General features: G+C 41.3%; 1 protein-coding gene across 1 annotated transcript in view; it reads right to left on the bottom strand.

The window, feature by feature from the left end:
* LOC109032724 (cathepsin B-like cysteine proteinase 6) overlaps nucleotides 1-22,349 on the bottom strand; it is a 361,957-nt gene that overhangs the window by 5,422 nt on the left and 334,186 nt on the right. The gene's annotated exons all lie outside the window — the stretch shown is intronic.

The raw sequence follows: 22,349 nt of genomic DNA on the forward strand, positions 1-22,349 counted from the left end.
AAAAAATAAAGTATGACAGGAAGTCTGCGACGTCGCAAACCGAGATACGTGGTTTGGTAGTTTCACCGTCGATATACTGCCGTGCCAAGGAAGAACGCCGTATGAACATTCGGGAGTTGCCTAAATTTCTTCGAATAAAACATGTATTTGCGAGGAAAGCCTTGTATTGTTTTCATCGACATTTTTAGATATTTTAGATTAAATCTCAAACAAAATCGTCTGAAAATTTTGAAAAAAAAATATTCACAAAATCCCCGGTGACTTTGACTAATATTGGAGGAAATAGGCAACATCTGAAGGCTCATACGGCGTTCTTCCTTAGCACGGCAGTATAGTTCCTTTTAGAATTAATACGTCCATTTTTCTCTCAGTAATGGGTAATGGAGTGGTTGATTTCAGGACGTTGATTATTCTTTCAGCCCTTTTCAATTCAGTATTTCACCTCATTTTCCATTAACGCAGATTATATGCACCGCAGACGGCGAGAACTGCATTTTTAATGCTCTCTCTGGGAGCTCCGCGCTGTTTGGTGTTTTTGCTTTCAAGCGTTCCGCGCATACTATCCTTAGCCAGTAGCCGCATGAATAACCATGTAAGGACGGTAACTTTTTTAATCATCGAAATTCTTGAATAAGATCCGTCATAGTGCACAATGCGCCCGTGCTAAGGTGCATGAACCTTCAGGCGTTGCCAAATTACCTTCGATAAAACACAAAAAAATTGAAAGATGCAAATTTTTTTCCTCCTCTTCTTCATTCAATCTTCTTCGAAATTTCATCTAAAATATCTGAAAATTTCAAGGGAAAAAAGCACGAAAACTTTCTTCCAAAATTAATTTTTTATCACGAGAAATTTGGCAACAATCGTATGTTCATACGGCGTTCTTCCTTAGAACGGCAGAATGTACATACGGTTGTACCGCTATCGGTTCTTTCGGAAAATCGCCAATAATGGAGGTGTTTCCTCTTCATTTAACCGGCGGTCGCAGGAATGCCTGGCTTTGAATCGGATGTATTTCTGCTAAAAGAACCTATGTGCATATACTATGTTTGTGCGGCATAGCTCTTTTTAGCATAAATACGTCCAATCGTCGTGGAGCGTGAACGTGGGAATAGGATGTCCTATCAAGGCGAATTATCTACCAATCAGAGCTTCGCAGCGATGCCAAGTTGTCGCTTTTCAAATGATATATCGACGGTGAAACTACCAAACCACGTATCTCGTTTGCGGTGTTTAAAAATCTACGCTCGCATTTTATTTTTTTGAAGTAGACCAAATCAATATCATTCCTTGAAATTTTCACAGTTTTTTCTCCGCACGAAGAGGAAAAATCACAGAAATTTTCAAGACTGGACGTTAAGTAGTTTTTCATTTAAAAAATGAAGTATGACAAGAAGTCTGCGACGTCGCAAACGGAGATACGTGGTTTGGTAGTTTCACCGTCGATATATAGCCGGCCAGCAGGACGATTATTGTCTCGTTCTCTAATGAACTTGATCGATGAAGCCCTATCCCTATCTTAGGAATTCTTTTTATCGATCAAGACCAATCGTTTACGATTCAACAATCAACCGGGCCTAGTCGTTAGCGCGTCTGACTTATGGTGAATAGGTCTCGAGTACGAATTCCGATGATGAAGAAAAATGTTACCAGAATTGACAATAGGTATGCTAAAACAGATTCCTCTCGGCTCAAATCCCCGAAAATTCGATGATCTGCATCATAGTGTTTCTGCATCCTCTCTTGAAAAACGTGATATGAACATTGAAGGGATGCCAAAACATAAAGGGGGGGGCGCAAGGGCGAAACACCCTCCCCCCCGTTCGCCGGAGAACAAGGAGGAAGAAAAGGGAAGAAAGAAAGAAGGAAGGACGCTCTTATTTGGTAATTATTTACGACAGAATTGAATCCGAACTGGATATTAGATGCTTTAAAATTTCGCAAATTTTCAAGAGGAAGGCTCCCAGGGCCGGATTAAGGGGGTAGCCACATGGGCCGCGGCCCATGGCGGCAAATTTTGCAATTTTTTTAAATGTAGGTATAAAAAAAATCGGATTTAGAACAAAAAAAATTACAAACGAAAAAAGGCGACAAAATCTCTCATTTCCTGAGAGTATGGTAATTTCTAATTTTGTCGTCTTTCAGTGATACAAGAGACAGCACCTTCAATTAGTTGAGTTAAGAGAGAAACCAAACACGCAATTTGGCCTGGAAAGGCCCGACTTGGAGAGAAATGATGACGAGGACTTGAGATGGAAAGGAGAAGTCCTCGGCGCGGCGATCGATCGGCATGTAACACATATTAGCGCCTACAAGACTGTACGAATACTTCACGCATTGCATCAAACACAGTGCGGTCACAGCGGTCAGCGTGAAACGGATAGCGCCTGCAAGAATGCATGAATACTTTACGCATTGCATCAAACACAGTGCGTTCAGCTGCTGTCGGCGTGAAAATCATAGTACATACAAGACTGTCGGAATACTTCACGCATTGAGCCAAACACGGTGTGGTCTGCGCGGAGCGGCGTGACGGAAGTTAAAATCATTAAACCACATTTATGTTTGTTCTTTCATAATTTTTTCGTTCATTTCTTATGAATGGAAGGCCTTGTCCACAAAGAGATAGGTTTACAAAACTTAAATTTCGCGCAAAGGTCGCGCAATTTGCGATGTATCGATTGTAATGCCATTTAAACCTATGGTAAAGAATCGATTATTAAGATTTCGCTGTGAACACCCTGTTTACCGATCCTTTTCCATAGGTTTAAATGGCATAACAATCGATACATCGCAAAGCACGCCACGCCACTGATACATGCATAACAGGCCTCACGTCATAATGCACATAGTTCCGTTTGACAGAACCATACCACCAGTGTCCATTCCTTATCCAGCTCACCACGAGCACACCCCATCTTTCCCACTCGCACATAGTTCTGTTTGGTAGAAAAACGTCCAATTCACAGCGAACCCGAGTATAAAATTCTCTATGGCAGCGCGATCTGGCGGACATGCGCGGGACCGGTCTGGTCCGGACGGATCGTCGTCCCTCTGACGTAAGGGCGTACCTCCGTTCCCACGTGAGCCCTGTCCTCCGTATAACTTTAAGCGTTACAGGGCCCACGTGGACGCGAAGATACTTCCTTACGTGAGAAGATGGACGAGATGAACGTATTATGTTGGAATCGAAGGATGAGAGGAGTCGCATCCCGCGTTGGTAATTAAATTCGACCTTTCAAGGCTGTTGCCGTTCTATTCTTAGCCGGTCCTGCATCAGCGTCGCGACGCGTCGGGCGTCGGGCGTCGACGTCCGCGCGTCGCGTTTTATTAAGTGCTCGCGCGACCGCAGCCGCGCGAACGGCTTGACCGCGTCGCAGCCCGGGGCACCGAGCGAGCGAGCGAGCGAGCGTGGAATCGTGGATGCGTAGAGTCGCACAGTGGATCGACTATCCAGGATGATAAATAAATCGTCGTCTCCTGGACGAAAAAACGTAACTCCCTTCCAAGGTTGCTAAATTGACACAAACAATTCAATATTTAACAAGAATAGACCTGTGCAATTTTTGTCGAAAGTTGATCTGATTTTTGCAAGAAATCAGAAGCAAAATCAGTTAATTTTTCAGTCAGAAATGCCCAAAATTCTCCTGGTAAAAGTGCAATCTGCGCAAGGAAATTTGGCAACATTGAAATGCAGTTACGTTCCTTCGTGCGGAAAACGACGAAATGTACAAACAAGTAGTAGAATAAATTTAGACACCGAAATTCAGAAACACTTAAAAACAAAATTTAGAAAACAGGAAATCAGCTAATGTAAGTCTAAAATTATAAAAAAAAAAAAAACTTGTGTGGATCATTTTCAAAAAGTGTAGAAATCACTAGATCTAAAAAACTTAAAATCATACACTGGAAAAAAAAAACACATTGGATCTAGAGTCCAGACTCTTAAAAACATCGACAAGAAAAAATACTCTTGATTCAATCGGATTTTTGCTTAAACCAAGAACCAAGCCTCTTAATTTGAGCGGATTTCCTTTTGATATAAGCAAAAATCTGATTGAATCAAGAGTCCCTCTTCTTGTCAATGTTTTCAAGAGTCTGAACTCCAGACCCAATATGTTTTTTTCCAGTGTATAAATAAAATTATGCCAAATTAAATAGTTTGATATTTATAACTATACTGTTGTTATTAACAGTAATAACCGTATATGACCGCAGAGGACGGTCATGATTTTTTTTACTCAAATTGCATAAATTTTGATATTTATTTTGTCCAGGTTCAAATTTTGAGGAATGCGTCTCGGAGGAAATGTAATTAGAAAACTTATGGAGCCACTATTAAAACGTCAAAGTTTTGTTTTAAAGGAGCTATAGGCTTTTAAGGTTTCCACATTTTGTCCGACTTTTTCCATCGACTCGTACCATTGCGAGTCGGAGGTCGCTCCTCGCTCTCCGGGTAGTCCGTTTGGAACTGGGCGAATCCAGGAAGATTTTGTACCGTACGAATACAGGAAGATTTTGTGGCATTAGCATTTTTTCAGTGTTCGAGCCTGTGTTGAGTTTATTATAATGTCTGATGATTAATATGGATCCACGGAGAAAACTTTCCGTTTGGATCCAATGGTCCGATTCTGTAATCGGTCATAAATTGTCGTTTCCTCACGAAAGCACATTTCAATGTTGCTAAAAGTATGATTTGCAAATTTAACATTTGCATTTTAAACGAACAGAGTCTAGGGCATTTCTAACTGAAAATTTCACTGATTTTTCCACTCGTGTCGTGAAAAAATTAGATAAATTCCGGTCAAAAATTGCGCAAGTACATTCACGTAAAAAATTGAATTGTCTGAGTAAATTTTGCAATCTTGAGATTACTCTTGGAGTTACGTTCTTTCGTGCAGAAAACGACAGCACTCCTCTCGGTGGGTCGCCAATTTTAACAAAGGAGAGACCTAAGCTAAAGGCTGCTAGAGATTGACTGTTATCACATCGGATATCTTCTGAGGACCTGTTAAATGACAATGTTTTTGGGGTTAACGACCGACTAAGTCAGTGAGCAAACGCGCAGATCCTTTCATTTGCGATATTTCATAGAATTGCAGGGGCAAAAAAGGCAACGGAGCGAAATATACTCTGAATTTTACTCCAATATACCTACTGGTATAGTTCTGTATATAATCCTAAGCCTGATATTTAAAAATTGAAGGACTTAAAGAATTAATACAGAAGGCTTTTGGGGGTGCATTCAAGGGTCCTTCTCAACCCCCAGCCCCCACGTTTTAGATTATGAGTAATTTCAGAATTAATTTTAGCCACTTTTGCAAACATTCTTTTATTTATCACAGGAGACAACGGTTTTTAAATCAACCTAATTCTTCGTGTGTAGCGGCCTGAATGGGTCGAAAAAGAACGAGCAATGAATGTTCCAGGATTGAAATTCTCTTCTAGAGCCGACAATCTGCGGTACTTTACAATGACATTGGCTTTAACAACCTAAATAAATTTACTGGAGACAATGGTAATTTCAGTCATGCACCCGAATGACAAATTTTAGTGTGAGAAATATTCAGTATAGACGTTTCTGTTGATACATAAGGGAATTTTTTTCCGTGCAGAACCGTGAGCTATTCGAATTTCAAGTTGTATATATATAGATACTTTCGGAGACTTAAACGCGTTGTTTGCATCCATTTTGTCAATTAAACAGCTATTGTTTGACACCGCAAAACGTGAAGTCCCTCACGATTTCCCCCATTATCACTCCCGGGTAAATTATCCCAGAGCCGACAGGTACTCTGCCGTGCAAAGGAAGAACGCCGTATGAACATTTGAGAGTTGCCAAAATTCCTTAGATATAATGTTTATTGTTGAGGCAAGTTATGAATATTTTTCCTTAAAATTTTCAACAACATTAGGTAAAATTGCGAACAAAATTATATGAAAAATTGGAAGAAAAATATTCATATGTTTACCAAGAAATTCGTGTTTTATCAAAGGATATTTGGCAACGCTTGAAGGTTCATACGGCGTTTTTCCTTAGCACGGCAGTACTATGATCCATGCTGCATCTAGGCAGTATAGACGAGAGGATTATACGAAGAAACAGAAACCCCCACCACTATAAATTAGAATTAAACGTGAAGATTTTTCCTTCTTCCGTAGGAATGCTGCCGTGGCAAGGAAGAACGTCGTATGAACATTCGAGAGTTGCCAAATTTCCTTTGAATAAATGTTTATTTTTGCGGGAAGCTATGAATATTTTTCCTCGAAATTTTCAGGAACTTTTGGTGAAATCGCGAACGAAATTATCTGAAAAATTGGGAGGAAAATCTGTTTAAGTTTACCAGGAAATTCGTGTTTTATGAAAGGAAATTTGGCAATGCCGACAGGTTCATACGGCGTTTTTCCTAAACACGGCAGAATGAGTGTCAAGGCCACGGAACGCTAAGGACTAATTTGGTGCCAATCTTCTCATAATCCATCCGCCATTATGCGGTGATCAAACGACTTGGTTGAAGAAATGAAGAATGACATATAGACCTCAGGAATCTTTTGACACTTGCGTTGTTCAGAATACTCAATCTCGCATGAGGAATGAGTCAGTGGCGTGGCGTGATTTGCGATGTACCGATTGATCGACCATTTAAACTTATGGAAAAGTATCGATAAACAGGGTGTTCGCAGTTAACATCTTAATAATCGATTCTTTACCATAGGTTTAAATGACATACAAATCGATACATCGCAATTCACGCAGCGCCACTGGAATTAGTACGTGATGTTGCGAGTGGTGGAAAAACGCGGGATCTCGCAGAACTATCTATGAAAAGACACAAGTTCATTTTCAAGATGAGCCCTACTTTGTTAGTATCCTTACGTAGTCTGAGGTTTATCTGAGAGTGGACGTGTGCAGTTTTAGAGATAACTCGTTGGACTGGCGCCTTCCCCAGCTGTTGATTGAACAAATAAAATTACTCGATCGACCATCAATCTTAATCTCGGGTGACTCGACGCTTCATTTTCTCCGGCGCCAAGATCGTTGGAGACTGAGGCCGGCTCTCGCCATTGGGTTTTCCGTGCGGTTGTGGCGGGAAAAACTCGCTCCATAAAATTGTTGGTGGCGTAACATGTCCTTCCATACGGACGGACTTTATCTGAATCAGCTCGAAGGATCGTCCATGCAATACGTGACGCTTAAAGTCGAATGTTCCATCGTCTCCTTCATCTTTTAGCCCACCTTTAATGCAGGTATACACCCCATAAAAGTGAGGAACGCATATAGGCACTTGAACACAGACACTTTGAACGAGGGGGGGGGGGTTTCCCCCAAAAATTTTTGAAATCTTGAAGCATCTAACATGCGTTTTGATCAATTTCGCTATGAATCATTGTAAACCAAATATAAAGTCCTCCCTTCGTCTTTCTGTCTCTTCTTTCCTTCTTTCTGTCTCTTCCTTCCTTCTTTCCTCCCTTTTTCTTCCTCCTTTTTCTCGAGCGGACGGGGAGGGGGCGGGCGGGTGTATGCCGCCTAATTCCTTTTTTTTGTAATAGAATTAAAAGAGGCAAAAATGATAGGTAGCAAAATGAGCGATTCGAAAATCTCTTTATCATCAATCTAATTGAAAAAAATTAAAAAAGCTAAACAGAAAAGGATGTTAAATATAGCGGTGAAAACCTCCATCAAACTTAAATGGACAAAAAATCCTTTTCTTTAACTTCGATGTGCCATTCGTTACCGATGGTTATGCGTAATGTCAACATATTTGTCTCAGATCATATTTTCAAGCGAATTTCGCTGTGTTTTCTCGTAGAAAAATTAATCTCGAGAGGGAGTCAGGCTATGATTATGATATGATAGTTAGGCTGATTTCGGTCAATGCTGTCCACATGTTCGTTTCTTTGTTCCTTTGTTTGTATGTCTGTATTAAAATGTCCTCACTCCTGCATGCATCATTGAATCATGCAAATTTCATATTAAAACCGGTAGGTGCGCTCTCACGCTGAAAGCAGGTTAATGGTTCCTGGAGTTCTGTGTCATGCAGTATGACAGTTCACTGAGCACATCCACTGACAATTGATCCTAGATACGGGTCGGTTCATGTGTGACACAGAACTATGTGTTGATGACTTTATCTCACGATAATGGGCAAAAAATGAAATGACCTGCCGGCGGAAACACGGGTCGACACGTTTTTTCCATTCATCAAAAATGGGATAAAAAGAGCGAAGCAGGAAAAGTTTGGAAAATACTCAATTGGAAATGGGTTTAAAGTAAACAGTTAGTCATCATGTCAAAGATGGAAAAAAAAACAATTCCGTTTTTCTAAAAAGTTCAATTGTATATTTCCCGAAAAATCCAAAGTTTCCGAAAGGGATGCGTATGCAACCCTCAACAATACCAAGAAATAAATGAGGAACTTCAAAATGTGACGAATGTTTTTTCATTCTTCAAAACATTCAATATTTTTACTGTCTCTATGCGTTTCACGGAACACGGAGTCCCCTGCAGAATTTTTAAAAATTTCATGAAACGTTTTATAAAGTTCTATAACATTTTGCATCCCTGGGCCGCGACCGATTGGCTACAAGAAGCTATAAATGAAGAAAAAATTCAGTGAAATGTTGAAAATATTTCAACGAAAAAATCATCTTTAGAATCGAAAATTTAACTTTGCAAAATTTTGAGTTTTGCAGCCACCCAACATCACTTAAGTCAAAGGTCGTTCCGACTCAGTCTGGAAATTTTCCTCTTCTCTCGGTCGTACCATCGTGCTACGGAAAAACGCCTAACTTCAAACGTTGCCAATTTTTTTTAAAAATAAAAGGCACGTTCTTAGGGACACTTCTAAATACCTATTTTTCTCCAATTTTTTATTAAATTTTATTAGCAACTTAACGATGAAGTAACCAAAAAGTCAAGGTGAATATTCATAATTTTCCTAAGAAAATTACTTATATATTTTATGGGGGAATTTTTGCCATATCCAATCGTTCATACGACGTTTTCCCTTAGCACCCGTGTAAAATGTTCACATTTATCGCACAATTCGCCAACCTTGCTGAACCCGTTTCAAAAAGAGAAGCGGGAAACGTCACCGACCTGTCACGCTCGCAATTTTTTTTTCTTCCGCGCAAAGTGAGTACTGCCGTGCGCTAGGGAAGAACGCCGTATGAGCCTTCAGACGTTGCCAAGTGTCCTTCGATAAAAACCGAATTCGTCCGGAAAATTGATACTATTATCGTCCAAAAATTTCAGACAAATTTCCACGCAATTTAACCTAGGATATCTGAAAATTTCAAGGAAAAATGTGCATGAATGTCGTCAAAAATACATGTTTTATCAAGGGAAATTTGGCAACTCTCGAATGTTCATACGGAATTCTTCCATCAGCACGGTAGAGTACTCCCTGCGCTACTCCCGGTCAAAATTTTCCATCCTAAAATTTTTTATGAAGAAAGTCGTGTCATACCGACATGAGGTACTTTTTCCTCTTCCTCTAAAAGGCCCGAACATGTACACGATACTTTTTGCATTCCCTCACTGCAGGTTGCCTCATCGGTAGGAATAAATTAATAAAATTATTAAATGTCACTCCTTTGAAATGAATTTAGGCTAATGCCTTGTGGCATGTCGAGGTTTTCCCCCAACATCTCAGGATTATAATAAGTGAATTCCCTCGTATCTAAGTTTTTACCGAGTAAAAGACAGTGGCGTGGCGTGCTTTGGGATTTATCGTTTGATCAGTCATTTAAACCTATGGATCGATGAACAGGGTGTTCGCAGCGAATACCTTAATAATCGATTCTTTACCACAACAGGTTTAAATGGCATAATAATCGATACATCGCAATTCACGCCACGCCATTAGTAAAAGCGACCCGTGACTCATTTTTCTTCCTCTTTTAAATAAATATTAATTGCTATTTATGCACATTAAATAATTCGGGCAAATTAAAAAACGGTTTCCAGTCAAAATTAATTTTTATCTCAGATTTGTTTTTTTTTATTCAATATTTTACTCGGTAAAACAGCTCGGAATCGCTCATCATTTGAGACGTTTTTATAGAAATATAGAAACAACCGGTATAAATAATTTAGCTCCTGCATGCTGATAATTGACATCGATATACAAAGCGATAGGCAAAATAGATAAAGAGATGATACAGCCTTCCTGTTCGATAAAACGGAGTTCGATATAGATTAAGGGAGAAAATTATGCACTGACTAACCATAGAGTCTCTATTACTCACATCCTTTGTTCGTTCTAAGCACCCAATTCCACCAATAAAAGAACGTTATTTTCCATTAATGTTCTTTGTCCATTACGATGTTATCCAATTTCAAGAATCAGCCCACAAATAAAATTAACGCTATTTGGTTTCCAGCCTATTCTCTGCGAACAGAATCATCTCTCTATTTCAAGTTTTCTTTCGAAATTTGTCGATGCGGCCATTCTCGACTCTAATTGGTCGGAATACTCACAAGACATCGACATCACTCAGCACTAATTTGTAAATTCCGAGATCTTATCGTGTCCGATCGAGAAAAATCGCCTGCAGTGTCTTTGGTCTTTGTCTTTGGTCTTGGTCATGGATTCGATCGACATGAATCTATCGGACAATCAAAACGTGAACCGATTGACTGGATTCAATCAACACTGATTGGATCAATTCAAGGTGTTGTCGATCAATTGACAGGTTTCCCTGTCGATTCGTGGGTTTTTCGATTGATTCACGGGTTTGTCTATCGATTCACGGATTTTTTGCATTTTGCAATTAGAAACTATAAATTCCGGCCCGGTTTAAAAACAACGTATGTGCCATTAGTTTCCTTATGCACATAAGTGTTTTTCCAGAAGAGCCAGACTTTATAGTTCCAAATTGCAGAATGCAGTCCATTTTTCGATCGATTCTTGTCGATCGAATCTATGCCCTCCTTCTGCGTAGAGGACTGTAAATTCTGGAAAGACGACCGCTTTTTTCCTTCGACGAACCGTTTTATTCCTGTGTCGCATCGCCGTACCCGAGAACAATTCGCGAAACCGATTGAAACGATCGTGGGCGATCGGCCTGCATCGAGAAACTTCTGGAAGGAAAGGCGGCGCGCGAAAAAAAAACTTAAAGTTGGCAGGGAAATGACCGCGGGGCGGCGCGGCGCGGCGCCGAGCTGCCACGGTCGTAAATCTGTCATCGCGGATAATTATGTTGAACATCGAACATGGAACATTGTGAGGAAGGAATCCGAAACATAACCGGCGCTGGCTTCTGCCTCCGCGATCGTGACCGGCGAAGCTTCTCGGAATTTCTCGAAAAATCGGGATTTTCGGCGCACCAACCGGCAACAGCCCTGCGGTCGCGGGTCGCGCGGAAAGAACCGCGAAGAAGACCGGCCGGCGCACGACTTGAGGGGCTTGGAGGACAAGGCGCATAAGTGCAGTTTTTGCCATTTCGAGAAATACGTGTTTAAAGTTTCGAAATTACGCGGATCCGTACGACGGAAATCAAGTTCAAACTGACTTTTTAATGCGTAAAAATTGGACTTCGGAAGCGAGTACTTCACAGAGTAAACACTGGAAAAAAAAGTCGCTTGGATCTGGAGTCCAAACTCTTGAAAATGATGACAAGAAGAAATACTTTTTACGATTCAATCGGATTATTTCCTGAATCAAAAGGAAATCCGCTTAAATTAGGAGGCTTGGTTCTCGATTTAAGCATAAATCCGATTGAATCAAGAGTATTTTTTCTTGTCAATGTTTTTAAGAGTCTGGACTCTAGATCAAAGTTACTTTTTTCCAGTGTGCGTTAAGACTAGTTTTACTTGAAATTATTAATATCTCAATTTTTTTCAAAAACTGCACTTATGCGCCTTGTCCTCCAAGGTCCTCCAATGGTAGTTGTAGCGTTACGGAAAAACGCCGTATGAACATCCGGATGAGGCCAACTTTCCGTAATGAACTATTGATTTTGGAAGAATTCTATGGGTATTTTGTCTTGGAATTTTTAGACACTGTTGATTTTATTGCTCATAAAATTCTATGAAAAATTTGGAGAGATATAAACTCATGTTATCTTAAGAATTCGTAAATAATGAAAGGAAATTTGGCAGCGCCTGAAAGTTCATACGGCGTTTTTCCCGAAGACGGCAGCAAAGTAGATGATCAAAGTTGCTGAGGTATGAGCTTTAAGCAAGGGCACTGGGTTATAGTACATTTTGTCAAGGATTTTTTGTCAGCAAATCTGTTTTTTCCAGTAGTTTACGTCCACGCGTTTTTTCGGCGGGGGAGTTTTAGTCCACGTACCAATTATTATCGAGACTCAAAATAAAATATTCTTGACGGCATACTCAGGAATTTTTACTGCCTAAATCGAGTCACTTTTTTCTCTAATGAAATTTGAAAGTTATGCTAAACTTTATTAAATACAGATGCTAGGACTTTATGAGTTTTAGGACTACCGCTCTCTTTTTGTGCCGTGGCATCTTGATTTATTTTGCGGAGAACGCTGCGTATTCTTGAAGGATGCCCGTTATTCTTAATATGTTGGGGCGCCTTCAATTTCGAATGATACTATGCAACACCTCTGTTGTGAAATGGTTGCTTGAGGTGCCATGCCGCGGCACGGCGAGCGGGCGGCCAGCGCGGAACGCGCATTGGCGCCTACAAACCTAAGTAGATACTTCAAACATTGCGCAATACGCGAAGTATCCCCTTAGGTTTGTAGGCGCCAGTGAGCCTCTCGCGCTGGCTGCACGCCGCTCTGCTCTGTGTGGCTCTAATATTTAAACTCACAGAGTCAGCGTTTTTCAACTCATGATTTTGAACTGCATGGACTATTCTCATTTAAATTGATGAAAAAAGATAAGTATTAAAGGAAAATATATTGTGTGTTCTGTAAATATTAAGGTGATTCCGTGTCAAATTTAATGATTTTCAAAGCCCTCTAATTTTTTCTTTCATACTTTGTGCTTTTTACTGTGCTGCAGCGCAACCAAACGCTCAAAATTGGACGTATTTGATTCTAACATATCGATGTACAAATGGGTTAAAACCAAAAATTGCGTGCTTTTCGTTTTTTTCCCCTCTTTTATTCATTTTTGTACGGTTCCTTTCAACACACGACTTATTGAGATTAATATTGATGCCATCACTTGAAAATGTTTTACAAATGTGTGCTACGTTTTACTAAGATGAATCACAAGAAGAAAGTAACATTTCATTTAAATAATGAGTTACCATAACAACACCTCCTTCTCTCTCAATTTCTCATTTCGATATTGTCGATATAATTTTAAAATCGGACTTAAATATAACGCTTTAACCAAGTCACTGTTGCTTATTTTACGCATGGATGTAAACTACTGGACGAAACAGGTGCGTGGACAAAAATCGTTGACGGAATGTCCTGAAACCGGGCAGTGGGTTGGTCACAAACTCCAACTGCCGGCTGATTATTGGAATTGATAGGCAAAGCAACAGACAAAGAAAACAAGGGAACATGGAAGGATCCTATTGGTGGAAAAGGGTGGTTTCGATGCACTAAGGTGGTTAGCACGAGTAATAGACTAGAGGGTCCCTGGAGTTATTAGTCCTTCATTTCCCCTTTATAGTCTATAACTCATTCCAATCAATAGGATCGTCTCATTTCCTTCTTGTCCTCTTTGTCTATTGCTTTTTCTATCAATTTCGATAATCAGCCCTCTGGAGGGAAAATGAGGCACTTTCGCCTTCTCCCTCTTTTTTGACCAAAGCGTGAGTCCTATGTCTCCAGCCTTCACCATATCAGCTACGCAAGAAAGGTACGAGATTAAACTTGGCAAGTATATAGAATTATAGATCATGATAAAATTGATAACTTTTGATAAAAGTTCTTAAATTCGCTGAAACAATTCATTGAATTTGATAAGTGTAAAAAAAATGTGTAAAACTTGATGAAATGACGCGCGTAGGATCAAATGTGCACAAAGTCACTTTTTCCAGCTTCTAAAAGCACGGAGGCTTGAAAAACTATGCATTTTTTTAGCATGATGAATTTTTACAGCTAACGTGGAAATATCAGTTCCGGACCAGAGGGATGGAAACTGAAACTTTCCGAGTTCAATGTTCATGTTATCGCGCGGATTTCTGAGAAGAACAAATGGATTATTGTGCTTTATTCGCATCGTAATGTTTTTTTCCGCCATTATAAATCCCATTAGGAATCTTTGGGGATCTTCCCATTAGAAATCCGAGCTTTCAGGCTAATGAGTTCGTTGCAAACTTCTGCTGCAGGCTGATTATGGAAATCGTTAGACAAAGCGATAGCCAAAGAGGACAAAGGGGAAACGGTGCTATCCTGGAATGGAAGCGGGTCGATTTTAATGGACAAAGCAGGTCGGTTATTCTAGGAGGCGGTAGCCACTCCGGCCCAATCCCGAAAAACTCCCCCTAAAAAGTTGACGACCAAGAAAAAAAAAGAAGTTAAAAACGGGTGGCTGCTGCCTAACTAGATATACACAGAGAAACTCCATCGGACTCGCATGCACGGTTTGCGGTTCATTTAGCTCTCCTGCTAGTTAAGTCGTAGAGTAAATCGCAAAAACCCTATGATATTTGGGTAGAGTATGCTCAGCTCTACTCTTATTGCCCACCTTTTTTAAAAGCAGGTCGGTAATAGACTAGCTAACGACAACCCACGAGAGACTCTCCAGTTAGTCGACCGTTTTTCACTTGTCTATAAAGACATCCGTGTCAACCAGTATGATTCCGCCATTTTCCCTTTGTCTATACATTCATCCATCAGTTTCAATAATCGGCCCGCAGGACCGAAAAACTCGGTTTGTCCATAATTTTCTTCCTCAGTCTACAACAACCACAGGGCCACGGCGTGAACTTTTAGCGCCTGGGGCAAGGATGTTGTCCCCCTCCCGCTCCCTTAGGGTAGGATGGGGGGCTTCTGAGAAAATCTTGAATTTTATGAGTTTTCTCCTGTCCTTTTTCTTTTCGACTTTTTGGCGCCTCTCTCTCGTCAGCGCTTGGGGCAACCGCTCCACTCGCCCATAGGACACCATGACCCTGAGCAACCCTCTGTTTCAACCATTTAGGATCACTCCATTTTCCCGTCGTCTGCTTTGCCTACAGCTTTGCCTATCGCTTTGTCTATCGCTTTGTCTATCGCTTTGCCTATCGCTTTGTCCATAGCTTTGTCTATAGCTTTGTATATAGCTTTGTCTAACAATTTCAATAATCAGCCCGCAGAGCCGAAAAGCTCGTGCCAAAGTACGGCTCATGAAACCGAGTTTACGAATCTCTCTCGGGAAGTTTATTTTCGCCGGGAACCCCGCAGAATGCCCCCGAGAAAGAGGGAATCCCCTCTTGGACCCCCGACCAGAGCACAGTGTGACAACGACGCGGCTCTGAATGGTGGATATCCCGGTGGAGATGACGAAAGAGCCGGGCCGGGGCGCTTGCCATTCCGAGAGTGCACTCAAACCGGTTGTGGGCGGGGGGGGGGGGGGGAGGGGGGGCACTGGGCATCCGATGGACGAATTCCGACGAAAGGTCGCGCTGAAAAGAGCGCGGAACGATCGCGCCAAGGTCGCAGGGAACTCTCGAGGAAACCCGGCCTGGAAAAAAAAAAAGAAGAACCGAACAGCTGACGAGCGGTCGCCGGTCAACGCCGGTCACCTTCACCTACAAAATCCTCCCGGCTCGAAAGTCGAAAGTGATGACGGCCGGCATGGAAAGTGGAATTGCGCGGGAAAATGAAGATTTTCAAATTGACTACTTTTCCCATTGAGCGTTTGTATAGGCACACTGAAAAAAGTTACGGGCTGTATCGACATACCATCCGTTCCAGACTCAGGGGCCGAAACTTCCGGGTGCTGGAGCCGTATAGCTTCGATTGCGCCGCGCCGGTTGCTACGCCCGGAAATTTCGACCTCTGAGCTCGGAACGCTCGGACGGTGTGTCTATATAGCCCGTAAGTACGGCTTCCCCGGCCGCGGTCTTTTTTTCAGTGTACCACAGGAATTCGAGCAATTTGCTGTGTGTAAAATACGAGAAACACAATGGTGCCACTGATTTTTCTGGGAGCAAACTCTAAAGCTCATGAACAGATCTAAAAATTGAGGCCATGAGGGACAGACTGGAACCCTTGCATGCATCAGAAATTCAATTTTTGTTTCTTTTTCTCTTAAAAAATTGAAAATGACCTTCAACGATGGGAAGTTTTGTAGTTGCTTCCCTCCCCTCCGATACCCTAAGAAACAACCTTTGATTACGTCTTTTCTCATTAATCTGATCGTAGTCGGGTAAAAACACTGCCGTGCAGAGGAAAAACGCCGTATGAACATTCGAATGTTGCCAAATTTACTCTCAGAAAATACTTGTTTTTGAGAAAAGCTATGAATATTTTCCCTCGAAATTTCGAGACTTTTTAGATCAAACTACGAACAAAATCCGCCGAAAATCTGAAAAGCAATATTCAAAAATTTTCCTAAAAATTCGTAATTAGTCGAAGGAAACTTGGCAACGCCGGGTGGCTCATACGCTGTTTTACCTTAGCAGGCAGAACATGTTTCGATAATATCGATGGATCGAGATCGATAGAAACGCGGGAAAAAAATGAGGTGGGAGCAGTTTTGAATGGGCCTGTTGCATGCAAAAGATACAGCCGCGCGAATAGACTTTTCAGAGGTTAAATGATACGAAAATTACGATGGTCACATTAAAAAAGTCTGAAATACACTCCTTACTTCGCAATTTGCGTTGTGAGGAACGCGCTTTTTCAAATTTCCCGCGTCTGGGGGCAGTTTTCTAATCACCGGAAACGAGCAAACGGCGGGCTCGAAGATTTCCGGAAGATGCCGAGTCGTTGTTGTTGTTGTTATTTTTTCCTTCAGTTTGTTTACAAACCCAACGTGATCTCTTATAGTGGTCCATATACGCTTTATGCGGTAACCAAATCGATCAACTTTTAAATATCCAACGCAATCCTTCTACATTTCATTTCACGATGTCACGAGCTCCGATTTTTAGGTTATGTTGTCAGTTTTAGTTGACCGGAAATAGCCGCGAGTTGCCGTTAATTGTTTCCGTAAGAAAACTGCCCCCAGACGCGGGAAATTTGAAAAAGCGCGTTCCTAACAACGCAAATTGCACAGTTAGGAGTGTATTTCAGACTTTTCAATGTGACCATCGTAATTTTCGTGTCATTTAACCTCTAAAAAGTCTATTCGCACGGCTGTATCTCTTGCATGCAACAGGCCCATTCGTCGAATCGTAAATTTTCAATAATTCAAAGTAGAGAGAAACTATTATTGACGTGCATTGAATCTCATAGACGAACATATTTTAAAACCTTTCCCCTCCAGTTCAAGCTTGGTGCGTTTCTATGGAGCTAGATCCAACTCTGAGTTTGGCGTGACGTGAGTGTGACGCTGTGACGTCCGAACTAGACGTCCGACAAGCTACCCGGTCCGTCGCGCATCGGTCGGACGAACAGTTCCTCGGCAGTTAACTGTACAGGTCGGCTCCATTCCGGAACTAATTGGCCTTTCCTGGTATAATACTCAAAGCCGCGATTACATCGATGCAACAGTGTTATTCGTTTATTGACCGCGCACTTCATTCTCACTTCCTGCACTCACTGCTGCATCCCGCGCGGACCGCGTATAGCGGTCTCTTGAATTGGAAATCCGGACAACTGTTCGCCATTTTTTGACCGTGCAGCGCCCAATGAATCATATTCTTCTTCTTCTTCTGCTGTTTCTGCTTTTGCTTCTTGGTCCCTGATGCCATAATCACGCATCACGCGCAAAATTCAGGCATCGGGCCGATGACCTCCACATTCTAGCCACATTCACCTCCCACATTCAGCGTGTGATTGCGGCATCACGATTGGTATCTTGAATCTGCCGAGCTCAGAAAGAACACCGTATGAGTCATTAGACCTCGCCAAATTTTCCTCGATAAAGCACGAATTTCCAGGATTTGTTTGGAATATTTCTCTCTCGGTCTTTCAGAGGATTTCGTTCGGAATTTTATCTAGAAAATTCTAGTAAAAATATTCATACTTTTCTTCAAAAATGAATATTTTCTGAGAGGAAATTTGGCAACTCTCGAATGCTCATACGGCGTTCTTACTTATTAGCAAAGCAGAATTGAAAATCTGGACAACTCGTTGTTTCCCATACGAAGGAACGTTATTCCAATCCAAGATTGCAAAATTGACGCAAGCAATTCAATTTTTAACAACTCGTACCTATGAGATTTTTTTCAAAAAATGTGTCTAATTTTTCCGTGAGATCAGAAGAAACATCTGAGAAATTTTCAGTTAGAAATGCCCGAGTATATCCTAGTAATACTGCAATATACGAGTGGGAAGTTCTGCAAAACGAAAATGAAGTTACGTTCTTTCGTGCGGGAAAAGATGAGCTGTTTAAATTTTCTGACCGTGCGACGCCGAACGAATCGCTCAACACGCCATTGAATGGAAAACGAAGGTAATTTCAAGAGTGGCACAGGCACATTCCCAAAAGAGAGAAGCCGTTTTCACCCATTTTCGTGGTCTCTATTTGCAGATTGATGGTAAAAGTACGAGACTACTTCGCTTGATTTGCGACGTTGCAAATCTACCATCATATTTCATTCCCCTGAAGAGGGTCTGATCATCGATTTTGCACTTTTGTATGAAGTGAAAAATAATGGATATTTTGATTTATTTCATATTGCATTATTTTTTTTAAAAAAAAGGCAGAGGAAAATGAGTGGAACCGTATTATACTTTTTTTAGGCGAATGAATTATTTTCATGAATTTGCGCCCTTTTGCTTCCTGCTGAGCTACCACATAGTTCAACCAGGCTTCATGCAAATGTTTAATCTAATTTCCATGTAAACACAAACTCGATTGAGAATATATTTTTTTCCAACAACCCAGGCTTTCACTCCAGCCAACTTTCCGAATTTTTTCATTGTCAACACCCACCGCTCGCGAAATAATTTGTTTACACTCGGAGGATGAGCGGTGCCCTCCTACCACCACCCCCACCCCGAAGGTAAAAGTCAAACTTTGCTTGAATAGGTGACGACAGTATCGGGTTTAACCTTTCGAGTTTCCCGAGGCTCGATATTCAATTAGAACTTTCCAGCTGAGCCAGCTACCAGGCTTGCCAGTTGGAGCTTCAATTACGCGAATTTCACCCGGAAACTCAGATAATTTAACGCTCTAAACGGCAACGATGGAAGCGGCTAGAGTAAAGCTATCGTGGGCGGCGCGAGTGTGACTTTTCCGAGCGGAAGAGACTCTAGAACGCTAGTTAACGCCGGACGCCCACGCGAAAATCAACCGTATCAATCGCGGCGTTGCCAGATTGTGAAAAATAATCGGATTTATTCACACTGATTCAATTCGAGAAGGGAAATTTTTCATGTAACATCTGGAAGCACCGATCGGATTATCGGCCTGCTTTCTTCACTTGACGCCGCTTCGCGCTATCGAGCGAGCAATCTGTCACGTTATGCGGACACCTCTGTTGCAGTCTTTGTCGCGGAAATCGCTGATGCATGTTTATTTTTTCAGACGCGCACAGGGTGTATGTTTACTCTCGGGCAGGAGCAGATTTCAAAGGTTAAAACCACGAATTGCGTGTCTTGCATCTCGAAATCGGGGTAGAACGGCCTCCAAGAGCGTGCGTTCTCGACTGGAGGCGTAAACTGGGGTCCCTAGATCGGGAGAGAATAGATAAACGACAAAACGTGAAGCTCTTGGGGCCATCTCAAGGAGCACCCTTTGCCCCATCGCGCCTTCAATTTTGCAGATGCAACACGGACATCCATCAAGAACGAATAGTTGTATCTCTGCGCCGTCATGAACGCGCGTCATTTTCTTTGCTGTATTTCCATGTTTTATTAACTTTGTTCGTCTTATTTGTAGTGGTGCTTCAAGGGCTATGTGAGTAAACACAGCCGAAGATAAAAGAGACATAATGGGGCATCGTTTTTTAGCAGTTCTTCCCAATCCGAGCGAAATTTCATCGGCAGCGTAGAGCGGAGCGTTGTGAGTTTAAGCCGCGCGCCATCCCGCTTTCAATTTTGCAGATGCAACACGGACATCCATCAAGCACGAATAGTTGTATCTCTGCGCCGTAATTAACGCGCGTCATTTCCATTGCTGTATTTCCATGTCTTACTAACTTTACTTGCTTGATTTGTAGTGGTGCTTCAAGGGCTATGTGAGTAAACACAGCCGAAGATAAAAGAGACGTAATGGGGCATCGTTTTTTTAACTTTTCTTCCCAATCCGAGCGAAATTTAATTGACAGCGAACAGCGGAGCGTTGTGAGTTCACGCCGCGCGCCATCCCGCCTTCAGTTTTGCAGATGCAACACGGACATCCATCAAGCACGAATAGTTGTATCTCTGCGCCGTAATTATCGCGCGTCATTTCCTTTGCTGTATTTCCATGTTTTACTAACTTTACTTGCTTTACTTGTAGTGGTGCTTCAAGGGCTATGTGAGTAAACACAACCGAAGATAAAATAGACGTAATGGGGCATCGTTTTTTAAAATTTTCTTCCCAATCCGAGCGAAATTTCATTGGCAGCGTAGAGCGGAGCGTTGTGAGTTCAAGCCGAGCACCATCCCGCCTTCAATTTTGCAGATGCAACACGGACATCCATCAAGCACGAATAGTTGTATCTCGGCGCCGTAATTAACGCGCGTTATTTCCCTTGCTTTATTTGCATATTGTGTTGGCTCCGTTCGTCTTATTGTAGTGGTGCCTAAAGGGACTCGTGACCGACACAGCTATTCTGTGACAAGTGAAATGACCGATTAAAAGGATTTAAAAAAAAAACCAACTCAGCGCGCTAGGATCTGTGAGACCGAGACTGATTCTATTTTTCCTTAAAAAATTTTGTGCGTACGTTGCTAAAGTATGGGAACAAAAAAAGGTAGTTCTGATACTTTTCACAGTACTTTTTTTCGTGATCTTCGCATCCGGAAAAAAATCATACTCTGTGAGATTTTCGTGAGTGCGAGCGTTCACTTAATGGATGTTAATCACCTAGGTCCTCGTCAAAAACAATTTCTTTCCGTACTAAAAGTCGCGCACTAAATGCTGAGTGTCTGATGCGTCCGTGGCGTGCAATGAAACGAACACGGGAAGAGAAAGTGTAAAATTTCCTCGATAAAAAATACCAAAAAAACCGCTTAAAAAATTCAGACATGTCTCATAAGCTTCAGGATCCGTCTATTTTTTGCCCGTCCTCTGCTTTCGGCCGTTTTCTGGGACATTTCTCTTTTTTTTCGCTTTTTTTTGATTTTTCCAAAATGAGGAAAGTTAAAATTGTTGCGCGTCAATATTCATCCTGATTCGATTTTTCGACTGTGATTTTAAATGGTTAGCCTCAGTCACCATTTGCCTGATGTTCCGGCGGTGCTTGCAAAAGAGTAGTTATCACCGCTAAAATTGAGCATTTTTCCGTGTCTGTGAAATTATTTTGTCAGCAAGCAAGTAAGTAAGTTGGACTTTTCACTTTCGAAGCAACTTGATAGATAAAAAGCAGAAATCTAAAACAACCGAAGGACCATCCAGCCAGGTTGCTAAGCTTGTGCAGGGTGTTCCTTACTTTAAAAGAACCAAAATGTTTCGTTTCATGAAATACTTAATTGGAAAACTTCAAATTGCAGTCTCAATTAAAAATTATAGGTCTTTTAATTCGCATGAAATGAAGAAAAGTTGTACGAACATAGTAACATTTTATGCTGCTTTTCATGTTTTCAACATCTACTCTGTAGTTTAACATTATTAATCGAACATTAATTAACAATCAATGACCCGTTGACTAAAGCACATTTACTTTTTATCCCCTCTCTTGCGTAACTGATCACCCATGTTTAAGCTCGAAAATATTGAACATGTTTCATTTCAAACATTAGTTGAGATGTACGATTGCTTCACCAAGTTTTTTGATAGGCGCATCTCCAACTGTTATCTGCAAATTTTCCAGCTTGCTTGGATGTGGAAACGAAGTCCGTGGATGGATCATAAGGTTCGGTCCAAGCAAAAGTAAAAAAATAACATTATCGATTGTCTTTGAATTGAATAGGTAATCGAATTGAATTCAATGGATAATCTGTGTAAATTGTATATGCAATTATAAACGTTTAGTTGACCTTCTCGATTCTAGGCGACGTTTTGAAACTTACAAGTTTGAGGTAGTAGACGAATGGAGCCGAGGGAAATGAAATCATACTTGATTGCGATGCTTACCATATCTTGGTTCTCTGATCCTGGTTTGGATGGGCTGAGGCAGATATCACGGTCGGAATCCTTATCAGAAGATAATCGAAAACTTTACATAGAAATT

Source organism: Bemisia tabaci, chromosome 7, assembly GCF_918797505.1.
Source record: "Bemisia tabaci chromosome 7, PGI_BMITA_v3".
In the NCBI taxonomy this organism is placed as follows: Eukaryota; Metazoa; Arthropoda; class Insecta; order Hemiptera; family Aleyrodidae; genus Bemisia; species Bemisia tabaci.